At 38.8% G+C, this 24,130-nt stretch overlaps 1 protein-coding gene and 1 non-coding gene across 18 annotated transcripts in view; one reads left to right on the forward strand and one right to left on the reverse strand.

Moving 5' to 3' along the window:
- PHF8 (PHD finger protein 8) overlaps positions 1 to 24,130 on the forward strand; it is a 97,549-nt gene that overhangs the window by 6,239 nt on the left and 67,180 nt on the right. The window lies entirely within an intron of this gene.
- LOC147340321 (U6 spliceosomal RNA) lies at positions 18,166 to 18,271 on the reverse strand. The gene has a single exon (XR_015159971.1). It is a non-coding gene; the product is annotated as a U6 spliceosomal RNA (small nuclear RNA).

Below are 24,130 nucleotides of genomic sequence, written 5' to 3' on the forward strand. Positions count from 1 at the left end.
TCCTTCCAAAGAAATCCCAGGGCTGATCTCCTTCAGAATGGACTGGTTGGATCTCCTTGCAGTCCAAGGGACTCTCAAGAGTCTTCTCCAACTCCACAGTTCAAAAGCATCAATTCTTCAGCGCTCACCTTTCTTCACAGTCCAACTCTCACATCCATACATGACCACTGGAAAAACCATAGCCTTGACTAGACGGACCTTTGTTGGCAAAGTAATGTCTCTGCTTTTGAATATGCTATCTAGGTTGGTCATAACTTTGCTTCCAAGGAGTAAGCGTCTTTTAATTTCATGGCTGCAGTCACGATCTGCAGTGATTTTGGAGCCCCAAAAATAAAGTCTGACACTGTTTCCACTGTTTCCCCATCTATTTCCCATGAAGTGATGGGACCAGATGCCATGATCTTCGTTTTCTGAATGTTGAGCTTTAAGCCAACTTTTTCACTCTCCACTTTCACTTTCATCAAGAGGCTTTTCAGTTCCTCTTCACTTTCTGCCATAAGGGTGATGTTATCTGCATATCTGAGGTTATTGATATTTCTCCCGGCAGTCTTGATTCCAGCTTGTGTTTCTTCCAGTCCAGCATTTCTCATGATGTACTCTGCATATAAATTAAATAAACAGGGTGACAATATACAGCCTTGATGAACTCCTTTTCCTATTTGGAACCAGTCTGTTGTTCCATGTCCAGTTCTAACTGTTGCTTCCTGACCTGCATACAGATTTCTCAAGAGGCAGATCAGGTGGTCTGGTATTCCCATCTCTTTGAGAATTTTCCACAGTTTATTGTGATCCACACAGTCAAAGGCTTTGGCATAGTCCATAAAGCAGAAATAGATGTTTTTCTGGAACTCTCTTGCTTTTTCCATGATCCAGCGGATGTTGGCAAGTTGATCTCTGGTTCCTCTGCCTTTTCTAAAACCAGCTTGAACATAAGGAAGTTCACGGTTCACATATTGCTGAAGCCTGGCTTGGAGAATTTTGAGCATTACTTTACTAGCGTGTGAGATGAGTGCAATTGTGCGTTAGTTTTAGCATTCTTTGGCATTGCCTTTCTTTGGGATTGCAATGAAAACTGACCTTTTCCAGTCCTGTGGCCACTGCTGAGTTTTCCAAATTTGCTGGCATATTGAGTGCAGCACTTTCACAGCATCATGTTTCAGGATTTGGAATAGCTCAACTGGAATTCCATCACCTCCACTAGCTTTGTTCATAGTGATGCTTTCTAAGGCCCACTTGACTTCACATTCCAGGATGTCTGGCTCTAGGTGAGTGATCACACCATTGTGATTATCTGGGCCATGAAGATCTTTTTTGTACAGTTCTTCTGTGTATTCTTCCCATCTCTTCTTAATATCTTCTGCTTCTGTTAGGTCCATACCATTTCTGTCCTTTCTCGAGCCCATCTTTGCATGAAATGTTCCTTTGGTATCTCTGATTTTCTTGAAGAGATCCCTAGTCTTTCCCATTCTGTTGTTTTCCTTTATTTCTTTGCATTGATCGCCGAAGAAGGCTTTCTTATATCTTCTTGCTATTCTTTGGATCTCTGCATTCAGATGTTTATATCTTTCCTTTTCTCCTTTGCTTTTCACTTCTCTTCTTTTCACAGCTATTTGTAAGGCCTCCCCAGACAGCCATTTTGCTCTTTTGCATTTCTTTTCCATGGGGATGTTCCTTTGGTATCTCTTTTAATAGTTAAAGGACTATTTAAATTATCTATTTTATATAGGATATGTTGTGGTAGTTTGTGCTTTCCAAGGAATTGATTCATTTCTTCTAAGTTGTCAAATTTAGTGTGTACCATGGTTCATAATATTCCCTTATTATCCTTTTGATGTCTGCAGGCTGGCTCTGTGGTGACATCTCATTTCATTTCTGATATTGAAAATTTTTATCTTCTTTTTTTCTTTTCAGACTTGCTATAGTTTTGTCAATTTTATTGATCTTTTCAGAGACCAAGCTTTTTATTTCATTGAATTTCCCTATTATCTTTCTGTTTTCAGCTTTGCTGATTTCTACACTTTATTATTTCCTTCCTTCTGTTTGCTTTGGGTTCATTTTGCTCCTCTTAATGTCTTGAGGTGGGAGCTTAGGTTATTGATTTGAGACTTTTCCTGTATTCTAACATAAGTATTTAGTGCTATCAGTTTTCCTCTTAGTACTGATTTAGCCATGTCCCTCAAATTTTTAATGTTTTCCTTTTCATGTAGTTCACTCTAATTTTTAATTCGCTTAGGAACTTCGTGTTTGACCTGTGAATTGTATAGAAGTATGTTGTTTACTTTCCATGTGTTTGCAGATTTTCCTGTTATTCTGTTACTGATTTCTGGTTTGTTTCCATAGAATATACTCTGTACAATTTCAGTTCCTTTAAATTTACTGGATTTTGTTTTATGGCCCAGGATATGGTCTGTCTTGGTAGATGTTTCCGTGGTCACTTGAGAAGAATGTATATCCTGCTGATGTTTGGAGGAGTTTTCTGTAAATGTTGATTTACCCCTGTTGGTTGATGTTGTTGCTAAATTCTCTGTCTTTGCTGATTTTATGTATAATTGTTCAGTCAGTTGTTGAGAAAGAGGTGAAGTGTCCAGGTATAACTTGATTTTTCTATTCTTCCTTTCAGTTTTTTCATTTGCCTCATATCTTACAGCTTTGTTGTTTGGTGCAGATGCATTTAGGAGTGCTGTGTCTTGGTGGATTGACCCTTTAATTATTATGTAATGTCCTCTGTCACTGGCAGTTTTCTTTGCATGGAAGTCCATTTTATAGGATATTAATATAGACATTAAAATAGCCACTCCTTTCTTTTGATTAATGGTTGCCTTATGTCTTTTTATATCCCTTTACTTTCACTTTACTTTTACTGACACCATTATATATAAAGTGAGTTTCTTGTAGACACATATAAGTTTGGAATTATTTTTTTCCACTCTGCTAATCTCTATAATTGGTATATTTAGACCATATATACTTAATGCAATTATTGATGTGTTAGGGCATAAGTTGGTAATTTTTTTGTTTTGTTTGTTTTCTCTGTTCATTCTGTTTTCTTTCTCCTGCCTTCCTTTGGGTTACTTAAATCTTTTCAATAATTCCATTTTGATTTATCTATAATAAATTTAGATATAAATATATACATAAATAAATATGAATTTATCTATAATGTTTTTGAGTGGATCTCTTTGTATAGCTTTTTCAGTGCTTGTTCTAGGCATTGACATAATACATACATAACTTATCACAATCAACTGGTATAGACATTTTACTAGTTTGAGTGAAGAGTAGAAATCTTATTTTAAATTTCTTTATGCTCCCCTGCTATAGTTATCTTAAATATTTCATCTACATATGTTGAGAACCATATCATATAGTGGTATAATTTTTGCTTCAACTGTCAAATATGATGTAGAAAACTCAAGTGGAGAAGGAAAATACATTGTATGTACCCATATTTTCAGTCTTTCCCTTGTTCTGTCTTACTTCCTGGTGTTCTTAAGAGTCCTTTTATCATTTCCTTTCTGTTTAGAGAACATCCTTTAGACATGCTTTTAGAATTGGCCTATTGGCAACAAATACTCTTAGTTTTCCTTCATATAAGAATGTCTTGATTTCCCTTGAATTGCTGAGGGGGTCTTTTCATTTGATATCAGATTCTAGGTTTCTAGTTCTTTTCAGCCCTTGAAAACTGTTGTGCTACTGTCTTTTGGCTGCCATGGTTTCTGATAAGAGAGCTTCTGTCATTTAAATTGGCATTCTCCTTTAGGAAATATCATTTTTCTCACTGATGTCAAGATTTTTTCTTTGTCTTTTTTATGTTCAGGAATTTGATTTTTTTTTTGGCTGTACCACATGGCTTGTGGGATCTTAGTTCCTGAACAAGGATCAAAGCTGGACCATGGCAATGAAAGCACTGAGTCCTAACCACTAGACCATCAAGGAGTTTCCTGATTATGCTATTTCTGAGTGTGGATTTCTTTGGGTTTGTTTTTTTAGTCTACAGGTTGCTAAAGCTCTGTTCATTTTTCTCTATTTTATTTCAGTTTTATTGAGATGTAATTGACATACAGTACTGTTTAAGGTATAGAGTATAATGATTACCACAATTAGGTATAGATACAATAACTATACCACAATAAGGTGTAGAATGAAATGATTACCACAATTAGTTTAGTTACCATCCACCATCTCATGTAAGTACAAAAAAGAAAGGAAAACTAAGCTTTTTGCTTGTGATGAGAACTTTTAGGAATTACTCTTAGCAATTTTCAAATATACCATGCAGCGGTGTTAACTATAGTCATCATGTTGTGCATTACATCCTCAATACTTATATATCGTGTAACTGGAAGTTTGTACTTTTTACTACCTTTATGCAATTCTCTTACCCCACCCCCGCCTCTGGAGGGTAACCACAAATCTCACTTTTTCTATGAGTTTGGGTTTTTTCCCCTAGATTTCATATATAATTGAGATCATAGAGTGGTCTTTGACTTACTTCACTTAGCATAATGCCTTCATGTATCTGTTGGCCATCTGTATGTCTTTGTGAAAATGTCTGTTCAGTTCGTCTGTTTACTTTTTCTTTTTTAATTGGATGATAGTTGCTTTACAATATTGTGTTGGTTTCTGCCATATATCAACATGAATCAGCCATAGGCATACACATGCCCCGTCCCTCCTACCTCCCACCCCATCCCAACCCTCTAGGTCATTACAAAACACCAGGTTTGAGCTCCCTGTGTCATACAGTAAATGCCCACTGGCTATCCATTTTACTTATGGTAAAGTACATATTTCAGTGCTCCTCTCCCAATTCATCCCACCCTCTCCTTTCCCACCTGTGTCCACAAGGCTGTTCTCTGTGTCTGCGTCTCTATGGCTGCACTACAAATAGGCTCATCAGTATCATCCTTCTAGATTCCATATATAGGCATTAATACACGATATTTGTTTTTCTCTTTCTGACTTCATTCTGTATAATATGCTCTAGGTTCATCCACCTCATTCAAACTGACTCACATGTGTTCCTTTTTACGGCCAAGTAATATTCCATGGTATGTATATACCAGAGCTTCTTTATCCATTCATCTGTCAGTGGACATCTAGGTTGCTTCCATGTCCTAGCTATTGTAAATAGAGCTGCAGTGAACATGTGGTTACATGTGTCTTTTTCAGTTTTGGTTTCCTCAGGGTATATGCCTAGTAGTAGGATTGCTAGGTTGTATGGTGGTTTTATTGCTACTTTTTTAAGGAATATCCATACTGTTCTCCATAGTGGCTATATCAGTTTACATTCCCACCAATAGTGCAAGAGGGTTCCCTTTTCTCCACACCATCTCCAGCATTTATTGTTTGTAGTTTTTGATGCTGGCCATTACAATGACATATTACCTCATTGTAGTTTTGATTTTCATTTCTCTAATAATGAGTGATGTTGAAAATCTTTTCATGTGTTTCATCTGCCCACTTTTTAACCAGGTTTTTTTTGCTATTGACCTGTAGGAGTTCTTAATTTTTTTGAATAATAAGCCCTTATTTAATATATAACATATGATTTGCAAGTATTTTCTCCTGTTCGATAGGTTACCTTTTTATTTCTGCATAGCAGAAACTTTTTAGTTTGATGTGGCCAAACCAAATTTTTGATTTATTTTTGCTATTACTTATTTTTGATTTTGTAACTTTGTGCTTTCAGTGTCACAGCCAAAAAATTATTGCCTAAGTTCCACATTAAGGACCTTTTTTCCTGTGTTTTCTTCTAGGAGTTACATGGTTTTTGATCTTACATTTAAATCTTTAATACATTTTGAGTTAATTTTTGTGAGTAATATAAGTCAGGGGTCTATTTTCATCCTTTTACATTTGGTTTTTTTTTTTCTTTTTTTCTAATATAAATTTATTTATTTTAATTGGAGGCTAATTACTTTACAATATTGTATTGGTTTTGCCATACATTGACATGAATCCACCACAGGTGTACCTGTGTTCCCCATCCTGAACCCCCCTCACACCTCCTTCCCCATCCCATCCCTCTGGGTCATCCCAGTGCACAAGCCCCAAGCACCCTGTATTATGCATTGAACCTAGACTGGTGATTGGTTTCACATATGATAATATACATGTTTCAATGCCATTCTCCCAAATCATCCCACCCTCGCCCTCTCCCACAGAGTCCAGAAGACTGTTCTATATATCTGTGTCTCTTTTGCTGTCTCGCATACAGGGTTATTGTTACCATCTTTCTAAATTCCATATATATGCGTTAGTATACTGTATTGGTGTTTTGCTTTCTGGCTTACTTCACTCTGTATAATAGGCTCTAGTTTCATCCACCTCATTAGAACTGATTCAAATGTATTCTTTTTAATGGCTGAGTAATACTCCATTGTGTATATGTACCACAGCTTTCTTATCCATTCATCTGCTGACGGACATCTAGGTTGCTTCCATGTCTTGGCTGTTATAAACAGTGCTGCGATGAAGATTGGCGTACACGTGTCTCTTTCAATTCTGGTTTCCTCAGTGTTGTATGCCCAGCAGTGGGATTGCTGGGTCATATGGCAGTTCTATTTCAGTTTTTTAAGGAATCTCCACACTGTTCTCCACAGTGGCTGTACTAGTTTGCACTCCAACAGTGTAAGAGGGTTTACACTGTTGGTAAGAGGGTTCCCTTTTCTCCAACCCTCTCTAGCATTTATTGTTTGTAGACTTTTGGATAGCAGCCATTCTGACTGGCATGAAATGGTACCTCATTGTGGTTTTGATTTGCATTTCTCTGATAATGAGTGATGTTGAGCATCTTTTGATTAGTTTGTTAGCCATCTGTATGTCTTCTTTGGAGAAATGTCTGTTTAGTTCTTTGGCCCATTTTTTGATTGGGTCGTTTATTTTTCTGGAATTGAGCTGCAGGAGTCGCTTGTATATTTTTGAGATTAATTCTTTGTCAGTTGCTTCATTTGCTATTATTTTCTCCCATTCTGAAGGCTGTCTTTAAACCTTGCTTGTAGTTTCCTTCATTGTGTAAAAGCTTTTAAGTTTAATTAGGTCCCATTTGTTTATTTTTGCTTTTATTTCCAATATTCTGGGAGGTAGGTCATAGAGGATCCTGCTGTGATTTATGTTGGAGAGTGTTTTGCCTATGTTTTCCTCTAGGAGTTTTATAGTTTCTGGTCTTACATTTAGATCTTTAATCCATTTTATTTTTGTGTATGGTGTTAGAAAGTGTTCTAGTTTCATTTTTTTACAAGTGGTTGACCAGTTTTCCCAGCACTACTTGTTAAAAGAGATTGTCTTTTCTCCATTGTATATTCTTGCCTCCTTTGTCAAAGATAAGGTGTCCATAGGTGCGTGGATTTATCTCTGGGCTTTCTTTTTTGTTCCATTGATCTATATTTCTGTCTTTGTGCCAATACCATACTGTCTTGATGACTGTGGCTTTGTAGTAGAGCCTGAAGTCAGGCAGGTTGATTCCTCCAGTTCCATTCTTCTTTCTCAAGATTCCTTTGGCTATTTGAGGTTTTTTGTATTTCCATACAAATTGTGAAATTATTTGTTCTAGTTTCTGTGAAAAATACTGTTGGTGGCTTGATAGGGATTGCACTGAATCTCCACATTGCTTTGGATAGTATACTCATTTTCACTATATTGATTCTACCAATACATGAACACAGTATATTTCACCATCTATTTGTGTCCTCTTTGATTTCTTTCACCAGTGTTTTATAGTTTTCTATATATAGGTCTTTAGTTTCTTAGGTAGATATATTCCTAAGTATTTTATTCTTTTCATTGCAATGGTGAATGGAATTGTTTCCTTAATTTCTCTTTCTGTTTTCTCATTGTTAGTGTATAGGAATGCAAGGGATTTCTGTGTGTTGATTTTATATCCTGCAACTTTACTATATTCATTGATTAGCTCTAGTAATTTTCTGGTGGAGTCTTTAGGGTTTTCTATGTCGAGGATCATGTCATCTGCAAACAGTGAGAGTTTTACTTCTTCTTTTCCAATCTGGATTCCTTTTATTTCTTTTTCTGCTCTGATTGCTGTGGCCAAAACTTCCTACACTATGTTGAATAGTAGTGGTGAGAGTGGGCACCCTTGTCTTGTTCCTAACTTTAGGGGAAATGCTTTCAATTTTTCACCATTGAGGATAATGTTTGCTGTGGGTTTGTCATATATAGTGTTTATTATGTTGAGGTATGTTCCTTCTAGTCCTGCTTTCTGGAGGGTTTTTGTCATAAATGGATGTTGAATTTTGTCAAAGGCTTTCTCTGCATCTATTGAGATAATCATATGGTTTTATTTTTCAATTTGTTAATGTTGTATATTACGTTGATTAATTTGCAGATATTGAAGAATCCTTGCATCCCTGGGATAAAGCCCACTTGGTCATGATGTATGATCTTTTAAATATGTTGTTGGATTCTGTTTGCTAGAATTTTGTTACAGATTTTTGCATCTATGTTCATCAGTGATACTGGCCTCTAGTTTTCTTTTTTTTGTGGCATCTTTGTCAGGTTTTGGTATCATGGTGATGGTGGCCTCATAGAATGAGTTTGGAAGTTTGCCTTCCTCTGCAATTTTCTGGAAGAGTTTGAGTAGGATAGGTGTTAGCTCTTCCCTAAATTTTTGGTAGAATTCAGCTGTGAAGCCGTCTGGTCCTGGGCTTTTGTTTGCTGGAAGGTTTCTGATTACAGTTTCAATTTCCGTGCTTGTGATGGGTCTGTTAAGATTTTCTATGTCTTCCTGGTTCAGTTTTGGAAAATTGTACTTTTCTAAGAATTTGTCCATTTCTTCCAAGTTGTCCGATTTATTGGCATATAATTGCTGATAGTAGTCTGTTATGATGCTTTGTATTTCTGTGTTGTCTGTTGTGATGTCTCCATTTTCATTTCTAATTTTGTTGACTTGATTTTTCTCCCTTTATTTCTTGATGAGTCTGGCTAATGGTTTGTCAATTTTATTTATGTTCTCAAAGAACCAGCTTTAGGCTTTGTTGATTTTTGCTATGGTCTCTTTTGTTTCCTTTGCATTTATTTCTGCCTTAATTTTTAAGATTTCTTTCCTTCTAATAACCCTTTGGGTTCTTCATTTCTTCCTTTTCTAGTTGCTTTAGGTGTAAAGTTAGGTTATTTATTTGATTTTTTTCTTTTTTCTTGAGGTAAGCCTGTATTGCTATGAACCTTCCCCTTAGCACTGCTTTTACAGTGTCCCACAGGTTTTGGGTTGTAGTGTTTTCATTTTCATTTGTTTCTATGCATATTTTGATTTCGTTTTTGATTTCTTCTGTGATTTGTTGGTTATTCAGCAGCGTGTTGTTCAACCTCCATATGTTGGAATTTTTAATAGTTTTTCTCCTGTAATTGAGATCTAATCTTACTGCATTGTGGTCAGAAAAGATGCTTGGAATGATTTCAATTGTTTTGAATTTACCAAGGCTAGATTTATGGCCCAGGATGTGATCTATCCTGGAGAAGGTTCCGTGTGTGCTTGAGAAACAGGTGAAATTCATTGTTTGGGGGTGAAATGTCCTATAGATATCAATTAGGTCTAACTGGTCCATTGTATCATTTAAAGTTTGTGTTTCCTTGTTAAGTTTCTGTTTAGTTGATCTATCCATAGGTGTGAGTGGTGTATTAAAGTCTCCCACTATTACTGTGTTATTGTTAATTTCCCCTTTCATAGTTGTTAGCATTTGTCTTACATATTGTGGTGCTCCTATGTTGGTTACATATATATTTATAATTGTTATATCTTCTCTTGGATTGATCCTTTGATCATTATGTAGTGTCCTTCTTTGTCTCTTTTTACAGCCTTTGTTTTAAAGTCTATTTTATCTGATATGAGTATTGCTACTACCCCTGCTCTCTTTTGGTCTCTATTTATGTGGAATATCTTTTGCTAGCCCTTCACTTTCAGTCTGTATGTGTCCCTTGTTTTGAGGTGGGTTTCTTGTAGACAACACATATAGGGGTCTTGTTTTTCTATCCATTCAGCCAGTTTTTGTCTTTTTGTTGGGGCATTCAACCCATTTACATTTAAGATGATTATTGATACATATGATCCCATTGCCATTTACTTTATTGTTTTGGGTTCCAATTTATACACCCTTTCTGTGTTTCCTGTCTAGAGAAGATCGTTTAGCACTTGTTGGAGAGCTGGTTTGGTGGTGCTGAATTCTCTCAGCTTTTGCTTTTCTGTAAAGCTTTTTATTTCTCCTTCATATTTGAATGAGATCCTTGCTGGGTACAGTAATCTGGGCTGTAGGTTATTTTCTTTCATCACTTTAAGTACGTCTTGCCATTCCCTCCTAGCTTGAAGAGTTTCTATTGAAAGATCAGCTGTTATCCTTATGGGAATCCCCTTGTGTGTGATTTGTTGTTTTTCCCTTGCTGCTTTTAATATTTGTTTTTTGTGTTTGATATTTGTTCCTTTGATTAATATGTCTTGGGGTGTTTAGCCTTGAGTTTATCGTGTTGGAACTCTCTGGGTTTCTTGGACTTAGGTGACTGTTTCCTTCCCCCTTTTAGGGAAGTTTTCAACTATTATCTCCTCAAGTATTTTCTCATGGCCTTTCTTTTTGTCGTCTTCTTCTGGGACTCCTATGATTCGAATGTTGGGGTGTTTAACATTGTCCCAGAGGTCTCTGAGATTGTCCTCATTTCTTTTCATTCAGTTTTCTTTTTTCCTCTCTGTTTCATTTATTTCTACCATTCTATCTTCTACCTCACTTATCCTATCTTCTGCCTCGGTTATTCTACTGTTGGTTCCCTCCAGAGTGTTTTTGATCTCATTTATTGACTCTTTTTTATTTCCTCTAGGTCCTTGTTAAACATTTCTTGCATCTTCTCGATCCTTGTCTCCAGGCTATTTATCTGTAACTCCATTTTGTTTTCAAGATTTTGAATCATTTTCACTATCATTATTCACAATTCTTTATCAAGTAGATTCCCTATCTCTTCCTCTTTTGTTTGGTTTGGTGGGCATTTATCCTCTTCTTTACTTGCTGAGTATTTCTCTGCCTTTTCATCATGTTTACATTGCTGTGTTTGGGGTGGCCTTTCTGTGTTCTGGCAGTTTGTGGTTCCTCTTTATTGTGGAGGTTCCTCACTGTGGGTGGGGTTGGACAGGTGGCTTGTCAAGGTTTCCTGGTTAGGGAAGCTTGTGTCCGTGTTCTGGTGGGAGAAGCTGGGTTTCTTCTCTCTGGAGTGCAATGACGTTTCCAGTAATGACTTTTGAGATGTCAGTGGGTTTGGTGTGACTTTGGGCAGCCTGTATATTGAAGCTCAGGGCTATGTTCCTGTGTTGCTGGAGAATTTGAATGGTATGTCTTGCTCTGGAGCTTGTTGGCACTTGGGTGGTGCTTGGTTTCAGAGTGGGTATGGAGGCATTTGATGAGCTCCTATCGATTAATGTTCTCTGGAGTCAGGAGTTCTCTAGTGTTCTCAGGATTTGGACTTAAGCCTCCTGCCTCTGGTTTTCAGTCTTATTCTTACAGTAGCCTCAAGACTTCTGCATCTATACAGCACTGATGATAAAACATCTAGGTTAATGATGAAAAGTTTCTCCACACTGAGGGCCACCCGGAGAGGTACACAGAGTTACATGGAGAAGAGAAGAGGGAGGAGGGAGATAGAGGTGACCAGGAGGAGAAGAAGGGGGAAACTAAAGGCGAGAGAGCAAGCTAGCCAGTGATCACTTCCTTATGTGCTCTGCACAGTCTGGATCCCTCAGCGATGTTCATGGAATTACACAGAGAAGAGAAGAGGGAGGAAGGAGACAGAGGTGGGCAGGAGGAGAAAAGAGAGAATCAAAAGGAGAGAGAAAGATCTAGCCAGTAATCAGTTCCGTAAGTGTTCTCCATAGCCCAGAACACACAAAGATTCACAGAGTTGGGTAGAGAAGAGAAGGGGGAGGGTGGAGATAGAGGCGACTTCGTGGAGAAAAAGGAGAGTCCAAAGGGGGAGAGAGCAATCAAGCCAACAATCTTGCTCCCAAGTAAAAATGGGTACTCAAGATTGGTGTCTTAAAGGTACAAAATTGATAACAAATATCAAAAACCGAAGATTAAAAATCTAGAGTAGAGGTTAGATTCTCAAAAAAACAAAGTCACAAAAATTATAAAATATATATAGATATATGAAGTTTGCTGGAAAAATAAGGTCTTTTTTTTGCAAAGTTATAGTAGGTTATAAAAATGAAAATTAAAAGAGTAATAGAGGACTTAAAAATTAAAAAAAAATCATAATAGCAAAAATATATCTAGGACTTTCTCTGGTGGTGTTGTGGGCAGTGTGGGGTCAGTTCATTTTCAGAATGTTCCTTGATCCAGCTTATACTTCTCAAGATCTATAGGCCCCTTCCTATGTAGTTGGTGCTAATTGCAGGATTTTAATCTATTGCACCTGTCACTTCCAAAGCATTTCCCTCTGTTTATTTTAATTTCTTCTGTTTGCTGGTCTCTTTGGTGTCTAATTTTCACCCTGACACGAGGGGGTGGTGGTGGTCACTTTTTTAGGCTTACTTGTTCAGTTGTGCTGTGGGGAGGGCAGAACACTGCAAGCAAATATCACTGGCTTGTGTGGGGAGTACTTGCAGTGCCTCGGCCACACTGGGTTTGCCCCCGCTCACAGTGTGTGTGCTTTCCCAGTCTACACTGTTCAGGCTCTAGGTTGCTCTGCCAGGAGCTGTCTGAGGTGGGCCCTGGGTTGCGTGCAGTTCTCAGGTCTAAGATGCTCAGGTTCAGGTTCTTGGGTACTCCACAAAGGCGCAGACTTGTTTGGGCCTGTGTTTTGTGCCCTTCACAGGTCCGAGCAGCTCAGGTGACCTGGTGCTTGGTAAGCGCAGTTGCCCCCAGTTGGGGGCTGTGTCTTATTGCCTCCCCGGTCCCAGCCGCTCAGTTTTCTGGATGTACAACTGGCGTGCCTTCTCAGGTATGTGATATGTCTCTTCCGGGAGCTGATCTCTGGCTGTGACCCTTCTGGTGGATGTCGACCATCCAGAATCCCAAGAAGTCTTGGTTAGCAATGAAGCCTGCTTGCAGTTTGGTAGATGATGCCTCTCTGGGGCCGCGATTGCCCCCTTCTGGCTCTGGCTGCCCTCACCTGCCTGTCTCCAGCGGGGGATGGGCCGGTCTGCAGCCTGCTAGCTCTGCTTAGTCCTTTGTTCTATGAACAGGCCTGGCAGTGTCTTAGGTTAGGGATTTTCATGGGATAGCTATCCCACAGTCTGGATTGCTATCTTAAGTTAGTTCCCTCAGATTGCCCTCGGGCATTCATGCCCAGTCCTTATCCTAAGCAATGCAGCCTGGGCCTGCCTGTCCAGACCCCGCTTGCTAGTGGCGAATGCGGAGCATCTGTGCTGTTTCTCCACTGGGAGTTGCCATTAGGCATGTAATCTTTGGGTTTTAATTACTTACTTATTTTTCTTCCCGGTTATGTTGCCCTCTGAGGTTCGAAGGCTTGCCACAGACTCGTCGGTGAGAGTGTTTCCTGGTGTTTGAAACTTCTCTCTTTTTTAAGACTCCCTTCCTGGGATGGATATCCGTCCCTACCTCTTTTGTCTCTCTTTTTATCTTTTATATTTTTTCCTACCTCCTTTCGAAGACAATGGGCTGCCTTTCTGGGTGCCTGATGTCCTCTGCCAGCATTCAGAAGTTTTTTTATGGAATTTGCTCAGTGTTCAAATGTTCTTTCAATGAATTTGTGGGGGAGAAAGTGGTCTCCCTGTCCTATTCCTCTGCCATCTTAGGACCGCCCCTCCTTTTACATTTGAATATCCAATTTTCCCAGCACCATTTAAGAGACTTGTCTTTTCTGCACTGAGTATTCTTGACTCCTTTGTCCATTATTAGATGATTGTGTATGCAGGGTTTATTTCTGGGCTCTTGATACTGCTCCTTTGGTCTATGGGTCTGTTTTATGCCAGTACCACACTGTTTTGATTACCATAACTTTGTAATACAATTTGGAATCAGGAAATGTGATACTTCCCACTCTCTTCTTTATCCGAATTGCTTTAGCTATTCTGGGTCCTGTGTGGTTCCATATAAATTTGAATGTTGTTTTTTCTACTTCTTTAAAAAAATACCATTGGAATATTTTTAAAGATTTATTTTGAATTGGAGGATAATTGCTTCATAACGTTGTGTTGGTTTCTGCCATACATCAACATGAATCAGCCACAGGTATATGTATGTCCCCTCCCTCTTGAACCTTCCTCCTTTCTCCCACCCCATCCCACCCTTCTGTATTGTGACAGAGCACTGGGTCTAGCTCTGAGTCATATAACAAATTCCCACTGGCTACCTATTTTACATATGGTAGTGTATATGTTTCAGTGCTACTCTCTCAATTCAAAAATATGAAATGCTTCATGAATTTGCATGTCATCCTTATACTGAGCAGAGGACCCACAAACTGGAAAACAATTATACCAAAGAAATTCTCATACTTTTGTGAAAATTCTAGGGCCCATAACAGATTTCCTAACCTGGGAATCTGGCATAGGGTCTGAGAACCCCCAGGGAATTTGACTTTGAAGGCCAGTGGGATTTGATTACAGACTTCCATAGGACTGAGGGAACAGACTTCTGGAGGGCACAAACAAAACCTTGTGTGTACCAGGATCTAGGAGAAAGTAGCAGTGACCTGACAAGAGCCTGAGCCAGACTTGCCTGTGAGTGTCCAGAAGTCTCTGGCAGAGGCGTGGGTCGACAGTGACCTGCCGTGGGATTGGGGGCAATGAATGCAACAGTCTCATTAGAGAGATGAAATGCAACAGAGCCATGGCATGCTGGCATAAGTCCTTTTTAAGGAGGTCATCATTACTCGTGCCATAGTTTGGCCTGAGGCCAAACTACAGGGAGGGAACAGCCCCACCCATCAACAGAAAATTGGATTAAAGATTTACTGAGCATGGCCTTGCCCAGCAAAGCAAGACCCAGATTCCCCCACAGCCAGTCCACTACTCAGGAAGCTTCCACAAGCCTCTTATCTTTATCCATAAGAGGGCAGACAGAATGAAAACCACAATTACAGACAACTAATCAAACTGATCACATGGATGACAGCCTTGTCTAATTCAGTGAAATTATGAACCATGCTGTGTAGGGCCACCCAAGATGGATGGGTCATGATGGAGAGTTCTGACAAAATGTGGTCCACTGGAGAAGGGAATGGCAAACCACTTCAGTATTCTTGCCTTGAAACCCCATGAACAGTATGTAAAGGCAAAAATATATGACACTGAAAGATGAGCTCCCCAGGTAAATAAGTGCCCAATATGCTACTGGAGAAGAGTAGAGAAATAGCTCCAGAAAGAATGAAGAGGCTAAGCCATAGCGAAAACAGTACCCAGCTGTGGATACGACTGGTGATAGACATAAAGTCTGATGCTGTAAAGAACAATATTGCATAGGAACCTGGAATGTTAGGTCCACGAATCAAGATAAATTGGAAGTGGTCAAACAGGAGATGGCAAGAAAACATTGATATTTCAGGAATCAGTGAACTAAAATGGACCAGAATAGGCGAATTTAATTCAGATGACCATTATATCCACTATGTGGGCAAGAATCCCTTAGAAGAAATGGAGTAGCCATCATAGTCAACAGAAGAGTCCAAAATGCAGTACTTGGATGAAATCTCAAAAATGACAGAATGATTTCTATTTGTTTCCAACACAAACCATTGTATATGACAGTAACCCTAGTCTATGCCCAAACTTCTGGTGCCAAAGAAGCTGAAGGTGAATGGTTCTATGATGACTTACAAGACCTTCTAGGACTAACACCAAAAAAGATATCCTTTCCATTATAGGGGACCGGAGTGCAAAAGTAAGAAGTCAAGAGATCCCTGGAGTAACAGGCAAGTTTGGCCTTGGAGTACGAAATGAAGCAGGGCAAAGGCTAACAAAGTTTTGCCAAGAGAATGCACTGGTCATAGCAAACACCCTCTTCTTTTTTTTTTTTCCCAAACACCCTCTTCTAACAACACAAGAAAAGACTCTACACATGGACATCACCAGATGGTCACCACCAAAAGCAGACTGATTATATTCTTTGCAGCTGAAGATGGAGATGCTCTATACAGTCATCAAAAACAAGACCGGGAGCTGACTGTGGGTCAGATCATGAACTCCTTATTGCAAAATTCAGACGTAAATTGAAGAAAGTAGGGAAAGCCACTAGACCATTCAGGTATGACCTAAATCAAATCCCTTACAGTGGAAGTGACAAATAGATTCAAGGGATTAGCTCTGATAGAGTGTCAGAAGAACTATAGATGGAGGTTAGTAACATGTACATGAGGCAGTGATCAAAACCATCCCCAGGAAAATGAAATGCAAAAAAGGCAAAATGGTTGTAAGGAGGCCTTACAAATAGCTAAGAAAAGAAGATATGTGAAAGGCAAAGGAGGAAAGGAAAGATACATCCATCTGAATGCAGAGTTCCAAAGAATAGCAAGAAGAGATAAGAAAGCCTTCCTGAGTGATCAATGCAAAGACATAGAGGAAGACAATAGAATGGGAAAGACTAGAGACCTCTTCAAGAAAATTAGAGATACCAAGGGAACATTTCATGCAAAGATGGGCACTGTAAGGACAGAAACAGTATGGACCTAACAGAAGCAGAAGATATTAAGAAGAGGTGGCAAGAATACACAGAAGAACTACACAAAAAAGATCTTCATGACCCAGATAATAATGATGGTGTGATCACTCACCTTGAGCCAGACATCCTGGAATGCGAAGTCAAGTGGGCCTTAGGAAGCATCACTATGAACAGAGCTAGTGGAGGTGATGGAATTCCAGCTGAGCTATTTCAAATCCTGAAAGATGATGCTGTTGAAGTGCTGCACTCAATATGCCAGCAAATCTGGAAAACTCAACAGTGGCCACAGGACTGGAAAAGGTCAGTTTTCATTCCAGTGCCAAAGAACGTTCAAACTACTGCACAATTGCACTCATTTCACATGCTAGCAAAGTAATGCTCAAAATTCTCCAAGCCAAGCATCAATAGTACATAAACCTAGAACTTTTAGATGTACAAGCTGGGTTTAGAAAAAGCAGAGGAATGAGAGATCAAATTGCCAACATCCTGTGGATTATAGAAAAAGCAAGGGAATTCCAGAAATACATCTGCTTCGTAGACTATGTGAATGCCTTTAACTGTGTCGATCACAACAAAGTGTGGAAAATTCTTTAAGAGATGAGAATCCCAGACCACCTTACCTGCCTCCTGAGAAATCTGAATGCAGGTCAAGAAGCACCGGTTAGATCCAGACATGGAACAACAGACTGGTTTTGTATTAGGAAAGGAGTATGTCAAGACTGTATATTGTCACCCTGCTTATTTAACTTATATGCAGAGAACATTATGTGAAATGCCAGGCTGGATGAAGCACAAGCTGGAATTAAGATTGCCAGGAGAAATATCAATAACCTCACATATGCAGATGACACCACCTTTATGGCAGAAAGCAAAGAGAACTAAAGAGCCTCTTGATGAAAGTGAAAGAGGAGAGTAAAAAAGCTGGCTTAAAACTTCAGCATTGAAAAAACTAAGATCATGACATCTGGTCCCATCACTTCATGGCGAATAGATGGGGAAACAATGCAAACAGTGACAGACTTTATTTTCTTGGGCTCCAGAATCATTGCAGATGGTGACTGCAGCCATGAAATTAAAAGATGTTTGTTCCTTGGAAGAAAAGCTATAAGAAACAATCTAGACAACATATTAAAAAACGGACATTACTTTACCGACAAAGACCTGTCTAGTCAAAGCTATAGCTTTTCTAGTAGTCATATATGGATGTAGTAGTTGGGCCATAAAGAAAGCTGAGTGCTGCATAATTGATGCTTTTGAAGTGTGGTGTTGGACGAGACTCTTGAGAATCCCTTGGACTACAAGAAGATCAAACCAGTCAATCCTAAGGGAAAGAAGGACTGATGCTGAAGCTTCAACAATCTGGCTACCTGATGCGAAGAACTGACTCATTAGAAAAGACCTGATGCTGAGAAAGATTGAAGGCAGGAGGAAAAACGGACGACAGAGGATGAGATGGTTGGATGGCATCACTGACTCGATGGACTTGAGTTTGAACAAACTCCTGAAATTGATGATAGACAGGGAAGCCTAGAGTGCTGCATTCCATGGGGTTACAAAGAGTCAGACAAAAGTGACCAACCAAACTGACTGACTTGCACAGGGGCCATGGTAATCTTCTCTGTATCATTACCATTGGAATCTTGATAAAGATTGTTTTGTATCTATAGATGGCTTTGGGCAATGTGGACTTTTCAACAAAATTGATTCTTCCAATCCATAAACCCAGGATATCCTTCCATTTCTTTGTGTTTTCTTCAATTTCTTTCACTGATGTCTTGTAGTTTTCAGTGTAGAGATCTTTCACCTTCTTGATTAAATTTATTCCTGAGTAGTTTATAGTTTTTGGCACTACTGTAAATGGAATTGTTTTATTTATTTTTCAGATAATGTTTTTGGTTTATAAACATACTACTGATTTTTTCATATTAATTTTTTAAATTAATTTTTTGTTTTTGGTTGTGCTAGGGCTTTGTTTCTGCGTGTGGGCTTTCTCTGTTGCAGTAAGCAGGGGCTCCTCTTTTATTGCAGTGTGTGGGTTTCTCATTATGGTGACTTCTCTTCTTGTGGAACATGGGCTCTAGGCCCATGGGCTTCAACAGTTTTGATGCATGGGCTTAGTTACCCCATGGCATTTGGGATCTTCCCAGATCAGAGGTTGAACCTGTGTCCCCTGCTTTGGCAGGTGGATTCTCAACCACCAGGGAAGTCCCGCATGTTAATCTTTTTATCCTATAACTTTACAGAATTTATTGATTAGCTGTAACAGTTTTGGGATGGAATTTTAGGATTTCTTATATATAAAATCATGTCACCTGCAAACAGATAATTGTGCTTCTTCCTTTCCAATTCTGATGCCTTTTCCCCCTCTCTTGCCTGATTGCTCTGGCTGGGATTTCTAGTACTCTATTGAATAGAAGTGGTGAGAGTGAGTATCCTTGTCTTGTTCCTGATCTTAGAGGAAAAGCTTTCAACCATATACCATTGAGTCTGATGTTAGCTATGGGCTTATCTTATATGGCCTTTATTATGTTGAAGTACATTTCTTCTCTACCCTACTGAGTGTTTATGAATCAGTGTTGAATTTTGTCAAATGCTTCTGTGTCTTCTTTTGAGATCACTTTTTTCTTTCATTCTATTAATGTGATGTATCACCTTTATTAATTTGTTTATGTTGAACCAGCTTTGTGTTTCAAGGATAAATCCCATTTGATCCTGGGAAATGTTCCCTTTAGTTTGCTGCTGAATTTGGTTTGCTAGTATTTTATTTAGAATGTTTCTATGTGTATTCATCAGGGATACTGACCTGTAGTTTTCTTTTCTTGTAGTGTTCTTACCTGTCTTTGGTACCAGGGTAATCCTGGCCTCATAAAATGAGTTCTGGAGTGTTCCCTTCTCTTTGATTTTTTAAAAAAGAGTTTAAGAAAAATTGGTGGTAATTCTTCTTTAAATGTTTGATAAAATTTACCAATGAAGTCATCTGGTCCTGGGCTTCTCTTCTCTTTGGGAAATTTTTGTATTTATTACTGATTCAATCTCCTTATTAGTCTCTTCAGATTTTCTATTTCTTCCTGATGCAGTTTTTTCAGGTTGTATGTTTCTAAGAATTAATCTGTTTCTTCTAGGTTGTCCAATTTTTTGACTTATAGTTGTTCACAGTTCAATCTATTTTCTTTCTGTTGTTCAGATTGGATAGTTTCTGTTGTTCTGTCTTTAGGTTTACTATTTTTTTCCCTCTATTGTCTACATTCTGCTGTTGAGCCCATGCAGTGAGTTTTCATTTAAGTTGCTTTAGTTTTTTCTAAGGGCTTCCTTGGTGGCTCAGTGGTAAAGAATCTGCCTGCCAATACAGGGGACACAGATTTGATCTCGGTTGGGAAGAGTCCCATGGAGAAGGATATGGCAACCCACTCTGGTATTCTTGCCTGGGAAACCCCATGGATAGAGGAGCTGGTGGGCTACAGTCCATGGAGTCTCACAAGTGTCAGACATGACTTAGTGACTAAGCAACAACAGTTTTTTCTAAGAATGTCATTGGTTCTTTTCTATATTTTCCATTTCTTTGCAGAGATTCTAGTTTTTGCTTATACTTTTTATTTATTCATTTGTTTCTGGCATGTTTATAATTGTTATTGAAGCATTTTTGTGGTTGCTCTTTTAAAATTTGTCGGATAATTCCAGCATCTGTGTCATCTCATTAGTGAGATTACTGATTTTCTTTGTTCATTCAAGTTGTGATTTTTCTTGTTCTTGATAAGCTGAGTCATTATTTTCATTATATCCTGAATATTTGGGGTATTACGTTATGAGACTCTGGATGTTATTATATCTTGTTTTTGCAGACTTCTTCAGACACTGCACTTCATTGTCAGGGTAAGGGGTAGGTACTACTCTTTACTGCCAGGTAGAAGTAGAAGTCCAGGTTCCCCCACTTGCTGTCTGTTGACACTCACTACCTCAGGTACTGCTGTCATCTGGTCAGGCTGCCTTCTCTCCATTTTTCAGAGTCATTTTACCTTTTATTTTTCTTACTGTCCTAGATTTTTAGCTGTACTTAGTGAGAGTAATAGGGAGAAGTACATTTACTCCATTATTCCTGAACCAGAAGTGACCGATTAATCTTTCAAATAGCTCTTTGGAGCTGTTATTTTCTCTCATGAGGTTAAATAGCTTGCTCAAAGCTACACACCCAGTTAGTTGTTCAACCACAAGTCAAACTTGGGTCCCTTGGACTCTTGCTATAGGATATAATACTGTAGATAGTATAAGGCACTGCTGGGTTAAACCATTTTCAAGTGGGAGATAGAGAAAATCAGGCTTATAAGCTCACACACACTCCACATTTTTGTTCCAAGTGAAATCAAGTTAAAGTGGATACCACTCTCTTTAAAGCAGCAGAAGGGTAATCCACAGCTTTCAGAGTGTGTAGCAAAGGGAAGAGAAAAGAGAAGGCTTAGCATTCATATTCAGAGTTTACTAGATGTAGTATATGGGCTGCTGAATCCCTGGTCTGGAGAAAGTCTTGTAGGGTGTGGAGTTAGAAGGATCAGAAGGACAGCCTGCTCTGTTAGGGCTCATAGGTTGTTTTTGGAGTGGCATATTTTTTTAATAAATTTTATTTTTTAATAATTATAGATTCATGAAAAGTGAAAGTGAAGTTGCTCAGTTGTGTCTGACTCTGCGACCCCATGGACTGTAGCCTACCATGCTCCTCCATCCATGGGATTTTCCAGGCAAGAGTACTGGAGCAGGTTGCCATTTCCTTCTCCAGAGGATCTTCCCAACCCAGGGATAGAACCTGGGTCTCCCACATTGTAGGCAGACGCTTTACCGTCTGAGCCACTAGGGAAGTCTCAGCCTTAGTCCTTTACATTCTATTCATCTCTCTTTGCCTGCCATCCCCTGGCAACCACTGATCTTTTTACTGTCCCCATTGCTTTGCCTTTTCCAGAATGTTATGTAGTTGGAATCATAAAATATGTAGCCTGATGGTGTTCTTTCAAAGTTTCTTTCATATCTATTCATGCCTTGATAGCTCTTTTATTTTTTTTCAGTGCTGAATAATATTCAGTTGTCTGAATGTACCACAGTTTATCCATTCACCTACTGAAGGACATCTTGGTTGCATCCAGATTTTGGCAATTATGAATGAAGTGGCCATAAACATCTGTGTGCAGATTTTTGTGTGGACATAGTTTTTAGTTACTTTCAATACAGAGAGTGCAATTGGTTTTGTAAGAAACTGCCAAATTGTATTCTAAAGTGGCTGTGTTTTGCATTCTCACCTGCAAAGGATGAGAATTCCTGTTGTTCCACCTCCTCGCCAACATTTGGTGCTGTCAGTGTTCTGAATTTTGGCTATTCTGTTATGTGTATAGTGATATCTCATTGTTTTAATTTGTATTGTCCTATTGATATATGAAGTGGAACACCTTTTCATATACTTATTTGCTATCTGTACGCCTTCTTTGGTGAGGTATTTCTTCAGATCATATGCCCGTTTTTAATCGGGTTGTTCATTTTCTCACTGTTGAGTTTTAAGAGTTGTGTATTTTGGATAACAGTCCTTTATCAGATATGTCCTTTGCAAATATTTACTGTCAGTCTTTGGCTTATCTTTTCATTATCTACCTTTCATAGAGAGGGTTTTAATTATAATGCAGTCTGGCTTATCAATTCTCATTTTCATGGACTGTGCCTTTGGTATAACATCTAAAAAGTCATTGCCAAACTTAAATTTATCTAGATTTTTTCCTGTTATCTTCTAGAAGTTTTATAGCTTTGCATTTTGTATTTCAGTCTGTGATCCATTTTGAGTTCTTTTTTGTGATGAGTATAAGGTCTGTGTGTAATTTCATTTGTTTGCATGTTCAGTTGTTCTGGCACCATTTGTTGAAAGGCTGTCTTTGCCACATTGTATTACCTTTGCTCCTTTATCAAAGATCAGTTGACTCTATTTCTGTTGATCTGTTTCTGGGCACTCTTTCCTGTTCTATTGATCTGTTTATTCTTCCATCAGTACCATACTGTCTTGATTATTGTAGCTTTTTAAAATTTTTGCCACACCATGCAGCATGTGGGCTCTCAGTTCCCTGATAAGAATTGAACCTGCTACCCCTGCATTGGAAGCACAGAGTCTTTACTGCTGGACCACCAGGGAAGTTCTGATTACTGTAGCTTTACAATAAGTGTTTGAGTCAGGTAGCATTGGTCTTCCAACGTTGTTCTTCTCCTTCAATGTTGTGTTGGTTATTCTATGGCTTAGATATTTTGGACACTTAGTATATTGTGGCACCAATCCATTTAATGATTTTTTTTCTTCTAGCCATGTCCAGGGGTTCAGTGGATTGAGCCGGGGCTTGGATTTGCACGTGGGAGTGATGTAAAGGCAGTGAGGCAAGTGAGTTGAGGGTATCTGTAAGAGAATGGTTGAAGTGAGGAATGATGGAATCTATAAACTAGATAGGGAAGAAGGGTGAAGGCAATAGTAGTTGAACAGGTGAAAAGTAGAATCAAGAGATTTTGAGGGCAAAGAACAGGTGTAAAAAATGAGACCTGGATGGATGACCTTGTGGTCAGAGAGTAATGTGTGCATTTTATATTCCAGAGGTGTAGCAGTTGCAAGTATTGATAGGGTTTTGCGGGATGGCCATGAGAATTGGTAGCTGAAATTGGAGTGGAATCTCTGAAGATGAGAAGGTCAATGTGCTAAGAGGCTGGGATGTTAGGCCTCTATATCCTTTACTATGTCACGTGAGAGGTTGGCAGGACTTGAGATGGAGAGGAATCTGTGAGCAGGTTCCTCAATGAATGAAAAAGGTATGTTTGGGAGATGAGTAGCTGACAGTGAAGAGGAGTGGGAAGAGGTATGGATGAATGATACAAAACTCAGAAGAGTAGGAAATCTTATACAAAGATAGAGGAGAGATGATTTCAGAGTCTCACTGGAAAATGAGGGGGACGTCCACCGCTAGCCCAGCCCTGAGTTGTAAGGGTCTGGGAGAATGTACAGCTTCTACCTGACCAAGTTCTAACACAGTGCTTCTGAGACTTTCTGAGGTGAAGGACCAGGGTATTTTTTTTTTTAATTTCCAATCTGTAATGGACTAATGCTTTTATGAAATAAAATGTCCCCAATTTATTGATCTGCAACAGATTTACAGGGTTAGCAATGGGGAAGGTGATGGCGTCCTGATTCCAGGAAGTCAGTTCATGAGCATCGTCTTGAACCAAAATGGTTGGAGCTCTGCCTTATTTTTATGTTCCCTGTTCTGTGTGGCTGACCAAAGATTTTAAGAGTTAGATCTTAGCCAGAAGATTTTTAGAGGGCTGCTGATGACTTCTTTGGTGAGGAAGGGTTTACATTTTGTGAGATTACTAGCTCACGTACATGTAAACTGAGATTTCCAAAATTATGTCTTTCTCAGATATTATAATATGAAATTAATAATGCATGTTCATTGTAGAAAATTAGGAAATACAGATAAGGAAGAAAAAATGGTTACCATAATCCTTCACTGAGA

The sequence above is a fragment of the Bos grunniens genome, chromosome X, assembly GCF_055505025.1.
Source record: "Bos grunniens cultivar Pamir isolate PY7600 chromosome X, Bosgru_T2T1.0, whole genome shotgun sequence".
Lineage (NCBI taxonomy): Eukaryota > Metazoa > Chordata > Mammalia > Artiodactyla > Bovidae > Bos > Bos grunniens.